We start from the raw sequence: 12,045 nt of genomic DNA on the forward strand, positions 1-12,045 counted from the left end.
AGAATGCCAGAGTAGTCTCTCAGAGAGCCCCCACCCCAGAAAGAAACATCCAGACTTCTAAATAGATAGTCCAGAAAGTCTGCAAGTACAGGACTGGTTGAACCATTTGAACCATGAAGACATGCCCAACAAGGATGCTACTTGCCTGTATTACATCTCCCATGGTAATATCAAGAAAGGATGAGAAAGCCCAATATCACGTGCCCCTTAAAAACATTTTTTAAAAAGCAGTTTCACTACAATGAACCTGACCTTGAAGCGGCCCTCCACAGGTCACTGGTGGTACCCAGGCCCCGTCTTCGCCGACTGGGCATCATTCCCCTGGAACATCGAAGCTCTTGGAAGTCCTTCCTTATGAGGGGCTTCTAAACAAGAGCTGATCATAAATGATGACCAAAAAGAAAACTCAGTGGGTCCAGTGGGGAAGTGCATGGTATCTTCTGCTGGAACCACTCACTATAAATTACTATGTTTTTAACCCTGGCTTAAGAAAAGAAGCAAATCCCCTTTGAGGCATATCTGGGAGCCCCTGGTGACGCCCACTCCTTTATGAGACTCTAAGTCAGATATAAGTTTTTCCTAAGGCAGCTACCTTCTCCCTTGAAACCAATTTTTATTTTTATTTGCAAAATAAAAACAAGACACAAATGGAATAGATGACTCTCCCTCTCCTTCCCTGTATGCGTAGGAGGGAGTGGCAGAAGGAAAGACAGTGAGTGGGCAAGAGATTTTCCTGGGAGGAGCGTGCCGCCGGAAGCAGGAGGGCCTGAAACAGACGGGATGAATTTCGGCAGCATTCTGCAGGAACCCAGAGGCCGTGACCCCGGGAGAGAGGAAGAAAAGGGAAGGAAAGGGCTCCGGAGCCAGAGCCAACAGACCCTGTGACCTCAGCCTGTCACTGAGGGGTGCTCCCTGTGAAGGGGATCTTATGACTTCCCATCAGAGCGGTTCTGGAGAGCACATGAGATGGTACAGTAAACACCTATTTTCAATAAATGGAAACTGATTTTACCTCCCAATGAAGTTAACTGAGTTAGCAAAAATATACATAAAAAAACTCTGCTTTGTAGAGGAAGCTATGAGAGCACAGATATGCCACCAAGGACCCAATGGAGAAGATACAGTAACTTATTTGGATTCCCAGGGTCTAGGTGACCCAGGGTCACTGTGCAGCTATGCCCTGCCTTGGGTGCCCAGTTGAGGGGCTGTTGAGAGGCCTGCGGGACTTCAGCCCCAGCTCCATTCACCAGGTCACACGCTGTGGCATAAGCTTGGAGAAAGGGATGCCTTCCTAATTGTTCTGCTCAGAAGGGACAGCATTCTGCCAGGTAGCCGGAGAAAGATATGCCTGCTCCTAATCCTTCAAAGGTGCTCTGTGGTAAGAGGGAAGATGGCAGAGGGCAGGGGTAGAGGTAACTCTTGGTCCCTTCCATGCCCAATAAGATGACTATTCCACCCCACTCCATCCCATGGGGCAGCTGGCTGCTGGCACCCTGGGTGACAATGGGCGGACCCTTGAGAGGTCTAGTAGGCATGTTATCTATGTCCAGAGATGTATTGGGTTGTCGGAAAAGTCATGACGTATTTTTCTATGGTTTTCATTGCAAAAATGCGTCATGACTTTTCCGACAACCCAAAAGGTGTGAGGGTTCCCTAGAAATCTTGAGAAATGAAATAGGTGCTGTACAAGATAAGCAGGGATGGTCAGGAGCTGCAGTCCAGAGGGGCAGCAAGAACCCAACTGTCCTAGGCCACCATTTTGCAGAGGAGAGGGTACTCACTAGAGAGACCAGAGCAAGAGGGTGATGATTCAGAGACCCAGATCTCTAACCATCCTACCTGGTGCAGACCGAGCAGGCGGTCACCTCTTGGAAGGGGTCAGGGTAAGGATTTGGGAGAGGCCCATGAACACCTAGGAGTCATATTTCACGTTGCCAACTCCTCTCCCTTTTGCCTCACGAAGTTACTTTTGAGCAGGCCAAACTGTTGGGGAGAACAAAGTCATGAGGGGCCTGAAGCCAGCATGTTACCTGCTGAGCTTTACACAGTGACTGGGTGGCATAGCTGGGCTGAGACATCTGGTTTCCCATGCTAGACCTTCCATTGCCACTATCCTTATGTTTCCAAGAGAAGAGCCTTCTTGTCAATGAACCCCCTAAGTAGAGCCGGAGTCGCACTTGGCCTCTGGATTGCTTGCATCTGAAGTTGCCAGCCTCAGCCAGCAGCCTGGCCCTGGTTAGATGGACTGTACCAGCCCTGGGCTGCACAACGTGGGTAGGAGGTTGGGAAAGGCTGACACTGCTTGTCCTTGCCCCGCAGTGGAACCCTAGACGTGAAGTTTTTTGTGGTATCAGGAGATGCAAGAGAGATGACAAGGAAGTGTCTTTCTGCAGTAAATTGCAGGGTGCCCTGGTTCCATTTCCTGCTTCCGGGGAGTTCAGTAGTTTCCTCCTGATTCTGGTGATATTTCACTCATTTACTCACACCCCACCCAGCCCCAGGGAGTCGCTATGACTCCCTAGAGTGGTCACTCCATTCTTGTCCCCACTGCTGGGCAGACAGGGACCCAGGAGCTCGGAGAGGTGGCAAACGGACCCTGGATGCCTCGCTGCTACCTTTAACCCCAATTACCTCCAAGTGCTGCTTCCTGGAACTCAGTGGGGAGATTATGAGGCCCTTAAGGCCTCAAGGCTTCTTCCCAGGTGACATAAAGGTCAGCTACCACCACCAAGTGGGAGTTTCATTCCCTAACTGAACTCACCTGGAGAGCTGTCTTCACAGGTGGCCCTTGGAGAATCCTCTCAGCATGGTGCCCTGCTAAGCAGAGATGCCTGTTGGCTTCTCCCCCCACAGTGTCCTCCCTTCTAGAAGTTTCCCATGGACAGGGTCAGGAAGTGTCAAGAAGGATGGAACGGGCTGCCAGGCCTGCTTGACAGGCCCCCCCCCACCCCCCACTCTGGAGCAGAGCGTTCTGACAAACAGCCTAGAGAGTGAGAGCCCCTGACACTCGGCCTTATAATTTTTTTTGCACAGGGCCTCACATCAGACAAAGGCGCCCGAGCCATCACCCATCAGTAAGATGTCTAAATCAGAGCGCAGGTCAAAAATGCTGCTGGCTGCCTCCAGGCTCACCCTGAAGAACCTGGGGCAGTCTTGTGAAAAGAGATGTGACCCCACATGTTAACTGGTAGGACTTGGCCATTATTCATCACCATCATCCACAGATGGGAAAAAGGGGGGCTGGTTTTTCACCCTTGCCCTGCATTCCCCACGCCTCTCTCCGGCTGTCCGGCACACCGCCTCAGGAGGTGTGGACTATAAAAGGTCCAGTGTAGTCAGAGTTTGCCGGAGCTGCCACCATTGAGAGGGAGACATCAAATAATCATAAAGAGCGATGTTCAGGCTCCCGAGAAGGCAGGCGGAGCTGGAATCAAAACGGGCAGAGGCGGAGGGATTAATTTAAGTTGGAGAGGAAGTAGTCCTCAACTGTGAAAAGAAGAGGAGAGACGTGCCAATGTGAGCAGGTTTGTATGGAAGAGATTGGGAAGGTGAACGAGTTCTCATCTGACAGCTTCTATGTTCCTTTGAAGTAAGAGACAAGGCCCACCTAGATGGGAAAGGGAAGGGCAAAAAAGGGGAAAGCGTTTTGACGAGAGTGAAAGTGTTTGGAATAGTTGGGGAGATGGGGAAAGCGAGCCAGCCACTTGAGATTGGCGCATATGGACATTTATAGAGAATGTAACTTCTCAACCTGTTCTGTGACTTCCTGAATGAAGGAATGAGAACTTCTGGGGTGACTGCCTTTTCCACACTCACTTGGATATGTAAGTGCCAATAGAGTTTAAAGTCAATTTACCTTTGTCACATTCCACTTACTCAGACACTCCAAGGCTCTGCCATGGAAAGCCACCCGGGATGATAATATCAACAGTAACATTTAAGGGCCGGCCGAGTGGCTCAGTTGGTTAAGAGCTCGCTCAAGAGTTTGAGCTCTGATCAACAGCAGTTCGAGTCCAGCCCGAGCTGTCCAGCCCGAGCTGAGCAGCCGCTGAGCTGCCAACAGGTAGCAGGATGGCTCAGCTAAAAAAAAACCAACCAAACAAAAAAACCCCAGCAGTAGTAACATTTACAGCTTATTATGTGCTGGATACTGTGCTAAGCACCATATGTATACCTATATGGTCTTTATGTGGTTTACATACATATACATATGTATATACGTATTACAGGAACATATATAACCTTTTCCCACTTATTTCCTTGAACTTATGAGGGGATTTGATTACCTTCCCCATATTAAAGATGGGAGAACTGGGGCTCAGCAGAGTTCCTCACCTGCAGCCCAGAACCATGTGCCCAGGCTCTGCCAACCTCAACAGAAGCAACTGTGGACCCACTTGAGCAAGGGAGCTGGGAAAGACCATGGAGGAAAGGGAGATAGGGAATTCTTGATAATGAAGAATCAGTTTGCCACGTAATGAACATAAACTCCATGCCCTAGGACAAGGTGGAATTTACTATCTGGTGTCCCCACTGGGGGCAGAGTTGATCAAAGGCAACCCGAGAGTTCCCGTGGGCATCACACACCTGACAGGTGATAATCCTGCCTCCTGCCTGACACTTCCCCTTCTCTCCTTAGGTGTCCACAGTCTCTGAAGCCACAACCTCAAGGGCCCCCGCTGCCCCACCCATTGGCCCCCAGGTGCTGCCCCAATGTGCCAAAGGGCCAGAGCAGCACAGTGTTCTCAAAGAGGTGAGAGAGAAAAAACCCTCTCAGTTTCGCCTTTGATTCTATTGCTCATGCCCCCTAGGGTCCTCTTGAAAATGTCTTCTGGGACTTACGTCTGGAGCAGCTCTCTCACGTCTGATCTTAAAATCATGAGTCCCTGAGCCAGGGGTGTGAGAGCGAGCATCTGTGTGAGCGTGTGTCTGTGTGAGTGAGAGTGTATGTATGTGAGGATATGTGGAAATGAGTGTATGCATAAGTGTGTGTGTGTGAGAAAGAAAGAATGTGTGTCAGTGTGTGTGAATGGGTGTAGGATGCAGGGAGGGGTAGCAGAGGGTTAAAATTTAGTAATATTTTGCATTTTCCTCATCATTTCCTTTACCTCATCAACTCATGCAAACAGGCTGCCTGCAGATTGCAGTCTCCACCAGATTGTTCTGGCCCCACAGGTCTGATTCCAACTTACCTCAAGCCAGGGCCTCTGCTATGGAAGCAATATTTATTTGTCAAGCTTTTGACCTAAAACTGGGCAGAGCACCTTGAGGCTACTGCAGGAATATGGGTCTTGTCCTCTGGGGGTTGGTGAGAAAACCTGAGGCCCATAGTAACCTCAGCACACCACAGCTTCCCCATTAAACTGAGGGAGAGCAAGCTGGTGGAGCAGAGTGCATAGTGAGAACAGCTGGACTCAAAAAGCAGAAAGGAAAATGCAGAATGGGGTGTCCTCACAGCCCCTGATCAGGAGCTTGGTCAGGAAGAGTGATATATTTTGTTTTGCTTGGAGATTTGATAGGGGCAGGGATACCTATACCCAAAGACCAAAGACCACTCTTGGGGGGTGGGGTGGGGTGGGGTGGGGGTATTAAAAAAAGTGCAACTCTCATATCCCTGGTGAGGCGGGGATTCCAGGGGCTAATGTGTTGTGTGCTAATATTTCAGAGTTCTACAGCCTCCTATTAACAGCTCAGTCCCACTGTGTTCACACGAAATGATTTGGAATATATAACTTCATTGTTCTCCAGCTGGCACATACCGCTAAGGCAACCCCAGCTCCAAGCAGTCTCTTCCTGCCAAATGTGCCACCCTCTCTTGACTGTCAGTTGCTGCCTGGTGACTGCAAGATCCAGGATCCACATCATCAGCTGTGGTCCATTATCTGCCTTCCCATTTGTGGGAGTGGCAGCCTAACAGACAGGACTGTCCCTCACTAATGCTACAGGAAACATAAAGTATGAACCCTGCAAGATGCAAGGAGCTCAAGACATTGGGTCTTTCAAAAGTTCCTTCTGCTTTGCTTCTCTTACCTTTTCTTCTCTGTACCTGTCATCTATTGACACAATATTTCTGCAAATCACCTCAAATCATAGTGGCATAAACTAATAGATATTTGTTATTTCTCATGAGCCTCAGGATTGAGCTGTGCAGTTCTTCTGACCTAAACCAAACTTAGCTGATCTCAACCAGGTGCACTTACGTGTCTGCAATCAGCTAAGGGCAGGCTGGTCTAGGAAGGCCTTGCAGGAAGGATTTCACTCTGCTCCACGTGGTCTCTCATCCTCCAGCAGGCTAATCTAGACTTGTTCTGATGGTGGGAGAGCTCAAAGAAAATACACACAAGACAGAGTTAAACAGGCCAGGAAAAGTTTCTTCAAGACTATTGCAATAGGGGTCAAGACTGTTGTTCTAGGGGCCAAGACTATTGTACTGGGAGATAGAGATTAAAATCAACCCTGAATACAACAGGGGTATCTGGGGATTTACAGCCAGTGGGCAGGGTGAGGGAGTCAGTGGGTGGAAAAATACCAAGAGGAACTCAGTTAGATATGGGGGGAGGGAGAAGGGGAGTCTTGCTAAACTAGCTCAACAGGAATCTTGTTGAGCTGAGCTCTGCAGGCCAAGGACAAGGCCTAGTCAAGAAGAGGGCTCAGAGGAGATGTCCAAGAGAGCAAGTGGAAATGTACAAGTCTTCTTAAGGCTTTAGCTCAAAATTGTCATTGTCACTTCTATGGCTTTTATTAGCCCAAACAAGTCACAAGGCTGGCCCAGACCCAGACCCAAGCAGTGGGGAAAGGGCTCTATTATTGCATTGCAAATGGCAAGGGCACCAGGAAAGGTGGACAACTGGGGGTATCTTTGCAACTGATTCCCTACTCTCTTCATGGGAAGGCCCTCTTCTACTCACCAAGACTCTCGGGCAGAATGTAAAGCACCCCCACGCTCCCTGGATCCTGACTTAGCTGGTAACCTGGCTGACCATGGGAGGCTTCCATGCATTGGAAGGGACAGAATGGAAGGTGCCAGAATTGGAACCCAGGCAACCTAAGGACTCATGTACTGATGAGGTTCTCAGGACCAAAAGAAGGCAAAGAGAACAAGACGAGAACCTATTGAATACAATGTGTGTAAGTCAGAGACTTAGTCTTAGGAAAATGCAAACGCTTGGTTGTCAGAAGTCAGTGGAGCATCACACCAGGACTAGAACAAGGATTTACTAGATAATGTAGTCATAATACTAAAATGGCCGCCATTACTTGGGTATCCAACACGTACTAGGCGTTGTGCTAAATGCTATGCACTTAACTGTTTTGTCTTTAAAACAGTCCTGGTATTATAACCTCCATTTTTATCAATAAGGAAATGAAGACTCAGAGTCCAAAATCACAGAACTGGTAAGTGCAGAGGATTTAAAATTCATTTAGGTCAACAATCACTGAGCGCCTTCTCTGTGCAGGCTCTGCGTGAGGCATGGGGAAAACAAAGATAATCAGATGTGGACCCTGCCTTTAAGGAGCTTACAATTTAGGAGGGAGGACAGATGAGTACAGGGGTCATTTCTATGCTGTGGGACACTGTGTATACAGAGAATGGGGGAGGGGCACTCAGTCAGGTTTGCCTTGCCCCAAAGTATTAGCATATACGTGCCTTTCCCACTGCATCATACCAGCTCCTTGATGGCTGTTTCAGTTAGGGTTGCCTTTGGCTGCTAGTAACAGAGACTAGAAATAATAAAGGAGAACTTTATTCTTTTCTCTCATTTAAAAAGGTTGGAGGTGGAGAACCTGTTGCTGGCATGGTGGCTCCACCATCTTGTCGGAGACCCAGGTTCCTCCTAGCTTTTGTTCCACTATTCTTAGACCACAGCTTCCAACTTTAAGGATGCCTCAAGGCCCAAGATGGATGCTAGAACTCCAGCTACTGTATCATCAATCCAAGAAAGAAGCAGGAAGCCATCAAGTTAAAATGAGTTCATGAGGGTGAGCCCTAATCCAGTGTGACTGGTGTCCTTATAAAGGGAGAATTTGGACGCAGAGATGTACATAGAGGGGAGACCATGTGAGGAGAGACACAGGGTGAAGAGATTGGATCAGGTCCTTCCCTCTCAGCCCTCAGAAGGAACCAACCCCCGAAGCCTTAATCTCAGGCTTCTAGTCTCTAGAATTGTGAGACAATAAGTTTCTGTTGTTTAAGCCACTTAGACTGTGGTACTTTGTTACTGCAGCCCTAGCAGATGAAACATTTGGGGAGAAGAGGAAACGTATATTGGGTAAGCAATTGGCCACCTCTGCACCAGGGTCCTGGAGCTGAGCCTCAGAGCTCCAACACTACACTGGGGGAAGATGGGACGCATGGTGAGCTTGAGCCTGCAGGAGTGACAGGCCACAGCTGGGATGGGTATGGGGTGGGAACAACACCCAGCCCAGGCAGAGGGCTGTCCTAGACCCTCCATCCATAGGGTCTGGTCCCCACACCCAGAGGTGAGGTTGCAAATGGGCCTCTACTGTGAGACCAAGGCTGTGGCTGGGAACTTTGAGACAGCTGTGGTCCATGTCCTCATTGTCACGTGTGTGTGTGTGTGTGTGTGTGTTTGTGTGTGTGTGAATCTGACATGTGGGAGTGCAAACTCTTCTAACGGCCATGCTTGCTTTCGCCTTCCTCCTGGGAGAAGGTATGTTATTTAGAATAGATATAAGTAAACACACACTCAAATTTAATGCACGGGTTTGGCTCGGTTATACCTTTAAGATCCCCAATGAGAAGAAGACCGTTGCTGGGAGCTGAACGCTTAAAGTGGTAACCATTCCCCTGCCCCGTTCAACTTCCCCACAAATTGGAGAGCCAAACCCTTTATTCCCCAAAGGACAGCCAACACCAGGCTGTCATGTATAACAGAGTTTACTGAAGGCCTGAGGATCACATAGATGATTGGCTGAAAAATAAACCTTAAACCTGGCCACCAGGGCTCTGGAAGTGTTGACCACACCCCTTCCCACTGCCTCTCTCCAGAGCTCCCTCACCTATCTTCAGGTACCCGGGCTCCCTCATTTCCACCCCCAGTTTTCCCTGCCTCACACTCAGGACTCCTACCCCACCCCTCTCCCCACCCCCAGGCAGAGATGTGACTGCTAGGGAAGGCAGCTTTTGCTAGAAGTACATGAATGACTGAAAAACCCGAGTCCAACACAAAAGGTTACATATTGCATGATCCCGTTCCTATGAAGTCTCCAGAACAGGCAAATCTGTAGAGAGAGAACGTGGGTGGCCTGGGTCAGCAAGAGCTGGGGAGAGAGGAATGATGGGTTTTTGTGAGGGGGGGAAGGATAATGAAAATGTTCTAAAATTAGATAGTGGTAATGGTTGCAGAGCCCTGTGAATCACCAGAATTGTACATTTTAATTGAATGCATTTTAAGGCATGTGAATTATATCTCAGTAAAGCTGTTATTTATTTATTTTTTTAAACCTCAGTCTATGGGTCTTCTTGTAGACTCAGGGCCTCCCTAAGAACAGGGAATATGTATTTGCTCTATGTCTACAGTCACGTAGAAAGTCACCAGAGTCGCTCCTGCCGGTACAAGTAGGGGTTCTGCCTCAGGGACAACTTCCAGCTTCTCTCAAGGGATACAGAATCTGTCTACAGCCTCACCTGTTTGAAGAGCCAGGCCTCCGCTCTAGCAACAACAGGGTGGCTGGCTTCTTTAGGACGGCAGGTGAGCTCTGCTGGAGAAAACCGAGACTAGCGCCAGTGGGCATTCAGTATGCGTGTGCTCAATGCAGGAACGAGGAGATAATGAAGGCATGATTGACATCACTTGCCCGGGTGATGAGACAGCCTGGGACAGAACCTGGGGCTCTAGCTCTGACTTAGAGCCTTTTTCACCAAACAGACCCCCTTAACTTCTACTTGTCAGGCAAATCCACTGGCCTGGGAATGGTGGCTGGACCAAGTCCCCCAATTTCCAAGGGCTCCGCTGCTGCTCTCGCTGAGGTGTATGTACTCAGAGTGAAGGTGTGAAGACAATGGGCATAAAGCCGTTGCCAGCCCTGTGGGCCTTTTCACACAGTGAGTGGGGAAATAAATGGCTCAAATGATCCTTTTGGCAACTGTTTAAATGGGATTCTGCCCTCAGCTGCCAGGGGAGGGGAGCGGGGAGCAGGGGGCCGGGGGGGGGGCAGGTCCTTAGACCCCTCACAAGTGGATCCAGGATAGAAATGCACAAAGGCTTACACGCCACTGTTTGTTTTACTAAGGGCAAGCCACTGCAGGTCAGGCCACTGAAAAATCAGCTCACAGCAGGAGTAAAGGATCCTTCATTTCACCACGAAGCGCGGGACGTCTGCCGTCTCTGAAATGTTTCCAGAACAGAAAAAGTCTTGTGCAAGCTCTGGAATGGGTTTGGCCTTCCCAGGGGCTCGGGGCTCGCTGCCCAGTTGAGAGGACCAGGAGCAGCCCTGCAGGCAGCCAACACCCAGCAGTGAGCAACACTGCCCTGGGACCTGCACGAGGACCACCAGTGGGGGGGTCCATTCCTCTGGTTTTCTCAAAGCCAGTGATCTGGGTGGGCAGACAATGCCCACAGACAACTTATCACATGGGGAGGGGCCTGGGCAGGTGGGCTGTGAAGACAACTTTGGAATCATGGCTTAGGAGTGGTGAGGTTGGGGAGGTCCCCCATCCTATCCGGGTTTAGGAGGCCTCATCTATAAGTAGGACCATTCAGGGTGTGAAGCATAGATGACAGAACATGTGGGAGGCACCTGCACCCTGTCTAGAGCATCATGGAAACCCACAAATGTTATTTCCCACCCCGAACCACAGCCTGGGCTGGCCCAAACTGTACCTCTCACAAGCCTTGGCCTTGCCGCTCTGGCAGTCACTCCCTGACCATGGCCAGATTTCCCAACTTCCAACTCTGCTCGCTTGAGTTCCCTGTCCATTTGCATGGGGAGGGCAGACCACTGAGGGAGCTGAGAGGCAGGGCTGTGTGGTCAGACAGCCGCCTTCAAATTGTCCTGCCCCTCTAACTGGCCAAGGACCTCAGGGAAGTTATCTTCTCTGTGTCTGTCTGCCTTCTCTGTGAATGAGGCCAAAGATTCCTTCACCAGAGGCTTCTTGTGAGACTTAAGTGAGATGCACAGGAGTGAAGCACTTCAAATAACACTGCACAGCCCACAGTGCAGGGCCACAGAGCTGGAAGGGACTTCTCTCTCCCAGCATTTCCTCAGGCACCTAGCATGTGTGTCATGCCCTTGAAGTTAACCATGAAGTCCATTTTCAAGTCTGCACAAGACAGAGAACATCCCACAGGCAGGGCCAAGACTTCCATGGCCAGCCACAGTCTGCACATGGCTGATTCGTTCATTACCTGGTAGATATGGTCAATTCTCAGAACCAGTGAGGAAAGCGGGTAGTATATTCTGCCTGTGGGAATCCTTAACTTCACCCTGTGTCCCCCAGAGTGCCAGGGCGGCTTTTTTTGTTTGTTTGTTTGTTTTTTTAGCTGAGCCATCCTGCCACCTGTTGGAAGCTCAGTGGCAGCTCAGCTTGGGCTGGGAATTGAACCAGCAACCCTGTTGCTCAGAGCTCACACTCTTGAGCGAGCTCTTAACCAACTGAGCCACTCGGCCACCCCTGCTCCCTGCCCAGAGTAGTTTTTAACCAGGAATCCATGCCCTTAGAAGTCCAACAGACAGACTTTAAGGAGAATAAATCCCCCCAACTACATGCTACTCTGTGTGTGTGTGTGTGTGTGTGTGTGTGTGTGTGTGTGTAAGATACTGTACATTTTGAAAAAGAAATTCCTTACCTTTCATCAGATGCTTAGAAGAGTCTGTGTTTCCCTTGGCTGTATTTTCTTTCTTTTTTCTTTTAAAAAAAATATTTTCTCTAATTCTGTGGGTTGTCTTTTCATTTTTTTTGTTTTAATTGGGGAATTGGGGGAGGGGAACAGCCAAGTTGTTGTCCTTCAATCTTAGTTGTGGAGGGTGCAGCAAGCTCAGCTCCAAGTCCAGTCACCATCTGGCTGCCCATAGGCAGCTCGC

This window comes from Hipposideros armiger, unplaced genomic scaffold (genome assembly GCF_001890085.2).
Source record: "Hipposideros armiger isolate ML-2016 unplaced genomic scaffold, ASM189008v1 scaffold_209, whole genome shotgun sequence".
Taxonomy (NCBI): Eukaryota; Metazoa; Chordata; class Mammalia; order Chiroptera; family Hipposideridae; genus Hipposideros; species Hipposideros armiger.